Here is a 5,804-nt window from a genome sequence, read left to right as displayed (position 1 = left end):
TTATAACACACGATGGCTAGCCTTGAGAGGAATGGAAATTCCAGAACACTCCATTGTGCTCATGTGGAACTTATATGTGGCTCCAGAGACAGTTGTTGAAACAGAACAAGGGAATACTGCATGATTGAACATCAGGAAGAGTGTGCATCAGGGGTTATTCTCTCACCCCACTTGTTCAACCTGTATGCTGAGCAAATCATCAGAGACGCTGAATTATATGAAGAAGAACGCAGCATCAGGGTTGGAGAACAGCTTCTTAACAACCTGCCATATGCAGATGACACGAGCTTGCCTGCCGAAAGTGACAATGACTTGAAGCACTTGCTGATCAAGATCAAGCACTGTAGCCTTCAGCATACAGCACAAAGGCAATTTAACGAAGATCAAAGTCTGACAACTGGAATGATAAGTGACATCAGGAGAAGCAGAGAAAAGACTGAAGTTGTCAAGGATTTCTTGCTTAGGTCCACAATCTATGCTCACAAAAGCAGCGGTCAAGAGATCAAAGGACATAACATTGGATAAATCTGCTGCACAAGGCTTTTTAACAGTGTTGAAAAGCAAAGAGGCTACTTTGAGGACTAAAGGTACACCTTTCTAAAGGTGTGGTATTTTCAATGACCTCGAATGCACGTGAGCATTGAATAAGGAAGTCCAAAGAAGAATAGATCCATTTGAATCCCATAGACTGCCATAGACTGCCAAAAGAAATAACAAATTTGTCTTGAAAGAAGGATAGTCAGAATGCTCCTCAGAGGCAATGATGGCAAGACTTCATCCCATGTACTTTAGACATGTCCGGAAAGAGCAGTGGCTCTAGAAGGACATCATTCTCCATCACATAGAAGGGCAGTGAAAAAGAGAAAGACCCGTGACCAGATGAACTGACACAAACATAGTAACAAGTGTGGGGATGGTACTGGTCTGGAAGGCTTTCCTTCTGTTGTCCATAAGCTTGCTGTGAGCTGGAACCAACGTGATGGCATCTAACTGCAATAGAGACAGACAATCAGTTTTACCAGGGTCCCATCAGTTTTTCCATCTAACACAATGGGTGAAACAGGTATGGCTGTCTTGATTCTTAACGTTGACAGTATTCTTGAGTGGAAAAATGTTTTCTTGAGCATTAATTAATGCACTTGCTGTCAATGCGTATTTTGTGTGTGTGTGTGTGTGTGTGTGTGTCACTTTTATGCTGTGTTCTCTGGGTGTTCAGTGCAACCACTGGTCACACCAACAGTGCAGTAAATGGCACGGGGAGAACAGGAACATGATAAAATGAATGGAACTTCCACACAGGGTTATTTTTGGTTGATATTCAGTGCTTTGCTCAAGTCCCACTGGTGTCCTAAAGAAAGAGGCAATAATGGCTATTTAAAGAAAGCCAAAATCTCACTCCCTATTAAAGAAATATTGCACCAAATTCAAAGCCCTTATAGTCGTAAGGAGTTGGCAAATGTCAGTCTGACATGGCGCATGTGCGTGCCTCACTCAAGGTCTGTTAAATGATAGATAAGAGGCATTTACTGATGTAATTTAGGGATGGATGGCAGAACGAATTTTAGAAAAACCAGTGTCCAAGTTTTCTACTGATGGTATGACAGACACAACACACAAATTATTTTCTCACAGTTGTGGCAACGTTGAGCCCTGATCAGAGTCCCATCATCTGACTTCCTTCCTTGTATGCTGCCCAAGACCTTCCTTCCATCCTTGATTTGTAGATGGTCGTCAAAGGGCACCTGCTTTCTTGCCTAATTTACTCTTATAACCAAGAATTGATTCGATTCTGAGCTCACCTTCCCTGTGTATGGCCTAAGTCATAAAAGAAAATGATTTTTCTAGAGGATTCCATCCACAGTTATAGGGGTTAAGATTCCAACACACACACACACACACATTTTGGGAAGCATGACCTAATTTAAACCATAACATTCACCAAGATTTTTTAGAGAATATCATTTAGATTTGATGAGTGAGATAAGGGCCTCCACTTAGGATAGGTAGGAGACTGCTGTCTTACCCAAATGGAGCCTTTATATAAAGGAGATAATTGTGAGGCTGGAGATAATAGATGGAGAATGGGGATACCAAGATGATAAAATCGATAGATTCCGTGACACACTGACAGGCTGTGGGAAACGAGTGTGAACGTTCTTGGATGACTCCCAAGATTCTGATCAGAGCTAATGTCACCCACTGAGCCACAGAAGCTAGGAGCAGTGCGGGACCTCTCTGACACCTAACAGTTAGCAATTTGAAAATGCAAACATCTGAGGGGGTAAAAAACTAAACAACAGTAAGGATGGAATGTTTTCCATTTTTTTATTTAGCTAGTTTAACTGTACACATTTCACTCAGTCGTGTTACTTCTATCTGGCCATTGAAGAAATGCATGGTTATTTTTATGTGTTGTTTCTAGATCTCATCCCACTGGAAGGCGGGAGGGGGTGGGGGGGCGGGGGCAGGAGGGAAGCACTTCTTTTAGCCAACGGCATGATATTTTTATACCTCAAAGAGATGAACGCTTCTGCAACTCCTGATTAGACACCTTCCATGAAAAAGAAGAATAACACAATTGAATTTGGAACTCCTGAAATAATGGGATTAAAGATGGAAAGCAGCAGGACCTAGAGTTAAAAACGGACAATAGGGCAAAGATGGAAAACAGGAAATATCTGCTGGAGGCATTAGGAATCTAGGTGATGCAGGTGCGGCAGCCTGTTGACCAGGAAGGCGATGTCAGCTTTGTTGTAGAGAATAACAAATCCCCAAAGCATTAAATACAATTCACAGCTGCAGAACTGAAGGCAAACAAAGACCTTTTTTTGTTATTCTTATTATACCTCATAGAAGAAACTCAACAGGACCTGAGACAGAGGATGTGCAATTCTTCCTACGGGCAACATGGAATAATTTCTCACCCAGCTTTGTATTTATATACCCTAAGTGATATTGAGCTTTTGGTGGGGGCTTAGGGGAGGAGAAGCCAGGTGACTGATGCTAATTCTCTGAAGTTGGTTTGTTGCCTTGGAAAGAGTGACTACTTTTAACTTTAGCTATGATTCTCCCTTTGCTTCTGTTGTGAAAAGCAAGGTATTGTTCTTTAAAAGGACATTCTTTTAGCCTTGGGAGGGTGGGGAGACAAGGAGAGAAAATTTATGAATAAGAAAGGAGATCATTTATCCAAGTATTTGGATTGAATGGGGAAGTAAATAGCCAGCAGGACAGGGTTTGTGTCCAAACACATGCAGATAAATTATCCCAGCACAATCTGGTAATAATAAACCAGGAGCATCTATTATGTATATCTCTCTAATGCCGTCAGGACCGCACCACAAGGAAAACAATCGAATGTGCATCTGGTGACCTAGATTCTCCAGTCTGCTTCGTGTCACATGATCTCGGTGGCATTGCCATCCATCAACTCCCTGGTGCTAGTATTCTTCACCTGCATCTGGAGTCAATAATCTCCAAAGTACCTTCCACGTTAACCTTCTATGCTACCCATGATGCAGTGCAAAGTATTAAGAAGGGTAACACAGGATGCTTCCCTTCCAGCGGCTGCAGTTTCTAGCTTAGAGCTCCTGCATATGTAATTCTTGCTTGTTGAAATGACACTGAACAGGTTTCTGGGTGGCTTGCTAATTAAGGTGGCCTAAGAAGAAAGGCCTGGCAATCTATTTGCAAAAAACCAGCCAATGAAATATCTATGGATTGCTCTCTGACCTGTCATCTGCGGTAGAGCCGCCACTAAGATGCAGATCTTCAGTGAAGACCCGAACGGGGAAGACCATCGCTGTCAAGGTTGAACCCTCAGATAGGATAGAAAATGTGAAGCCAAATCCAAGGTAAGGAGGAATTCCTCCTGATCAGCAGAGGCTGATCTGTGCTGGCAACCAGTTGGAAGACACACGTACCTTGCGTGACTACAGTGTTCAGAAGGAGTCCACTCTTCACCTTTGTTGAGACTTTGGGGTGGTCGGAAGAAGTCTTACATCCCTCCCAAAAACAAGTTTAAGAGAAAGGAGGTTACGCCAGCCGTTTTAAAATACGATAAGGTGGATGAAAATGGCCAAGTCAGCTGCCTTCGGCATGATTGTCCTTCAGGTGAGCGTGGGGCTGGGAGTTTACGGGCAGCCACTTTGACAGCGATTACTGCGGCAAATCCTGTCTCACCTACTGTTTCCACAGCCCAGAAGACAAGTAATGTGTATTGGTGAACAAAGGACATGAGCCAGTAAGAAAAAGAAGTGGATGCTCTGATTCCCAAAAGATCAGTGGAATAGTATAGGATGGGGATACTATTGCATGTCATTGGGCATGAGGGTCAACATGGGACTGGGGTCCAAGTAGATAGTAACTAACAACAGCTGTACCTGAGCATACACACAAACACAAACAACTTATGTATAATATCACACAGTCCATAGGGAAGTTTACATTCTTTCTGATGAGTTATGTATATAAAAATGCATTCATAAGAAAAATTCTGCTTATCTACATCTATATTGCTTGGAAGAAGTATGGCCAGAGTGCCCCTTGGAGGCAAAGATGGTGAGACTTTGGCTCACATTCGTGGGGCTTGTAGAAGACATCAGTTCCTGAAGGGGCACATCATGGTCAGTAAAGTACAGGGGCCGTGTAAAAGACAAAGGCCTTCAAGGAGATTCACTGACACGGTGGCTGCCACCATGAGCTTCAGCTGAGGAACAAGTGTGAGGATGGCGCAGGACCTGGCTGTGTTCCCTTCTCTTGTGAGACCTGATGGCATCTAACAACATCATCTAGTGCAGCACCCTAGAGTCCTGCTGGTACAGGGGCTAGGAGGGGGACTTCTAATCAAAGGGTCAACAATTCTCAAACCACCAGCTGCTCTGTGGGAGAAAGATGGGTCTCTCTAATATTGTAAAGATGTATAGTCTCGAAATCCACAGAGGAAGTCCTATTCCATCCTTCCTCTAGTGTTTGGAGTGAACTGGATGGCAGCGAGTTTGGAGCTCTTTGGTAATATATCACATGCAAACACATTTCGAGATAAGAAGACACTATGGCTTATGCCATATGAGGTAGCTAGCAGGAATTTCTCCTTTTTTCTTTCTTAACATAAAATAAGGGAGTATGGGAATGCCACATCCCCTGGGTGTGAACTGCTATTATAAAAAGCAGCGCTATAGAACTCCACAAGACGGACCCATCACAATGGTCTGTGGAGGCAGAGGCCGAGAAACTTCCTCTTGAAAATAAAGTAAATCGGGTGGATAAAGGAAGAGGCAGAAGGGGACCAGAGGTGAAGTTCAGGAAAGAAAAAGACCAGTTTCAGAATAAATCTTGTAAAATAGCTGGTGACATTATTCAAGTGAATCATGGCTCTGTTAGAATTCTAACTTGTTAAAAGAAAATGTTGCACACATCTGAAAATTGGATTTACAGTCCAAACACACCAGAAAAAAGATTTTGAAAAAGGAAAATAGAAACTCATGATAAATAGTTAAGCAGTAGTCATCTCCAAGATATATTCAGAAATCAATATAGTTTTTGAGTTGTTCAAGTAGGCAAGGAATTAAACACCGGGTTGGATAAAGAAAGAATCCAAACCCCGGGTCTTCAAAATTCCCTAGGGTTGATTTGACAGGTCAGGGAAACCATGAAAGATAGTCGACAATAGAATGAGATGGTGAAAACTCAGGAGTTGGGAAGCTTGGCAAGGGACCAAAGTGATAGCGTCTTCAAGCAACATCAGCTCATTTCAACACAGCGTTGAGTCCTTTTGGAAGAAGACAACCACACCAAACTCACTGCCT

The 5,804-nt window shown here is 42.8% G+C and overlaps 1 pseudogene; it reads left to right on the top strand.

Annotated features, from left to right (window-relative positions):
- The first annotated feature begins 1,050 nt into the window (after positions 1-1,050).
- On the top strand, positions 1,051-4,210 carry LOC142449321 (ubiquitin-ribosomal protein eS31 fusion protein pseudogene; annotated as a pseudogene).
- Positions 4,211-5,804: the final 1,594 nt, after the last annotated feature.

This window comes from Tenrec ecaudatus, chromosome 5, assembly GCF_050624435.1.
Source record: "Tenrec ecaudatus isolate mTenEca1 chromosome 5, mTenEca1.hap1, whole genome shotgun sequence".
In the NCBI taxonomy this organism is placed as follows: Eukaryota; Metazoa; Chordata; class Mammalia; order Afrosoricida; family Tenrecidae; genus Tenrec; species Tenrec ecaudatus.
The sequence above is the reverse complement of the archived record's forward strand: the minus strand, read 5'-3'. Positions and strand labels throughout refer to the sequence as shown.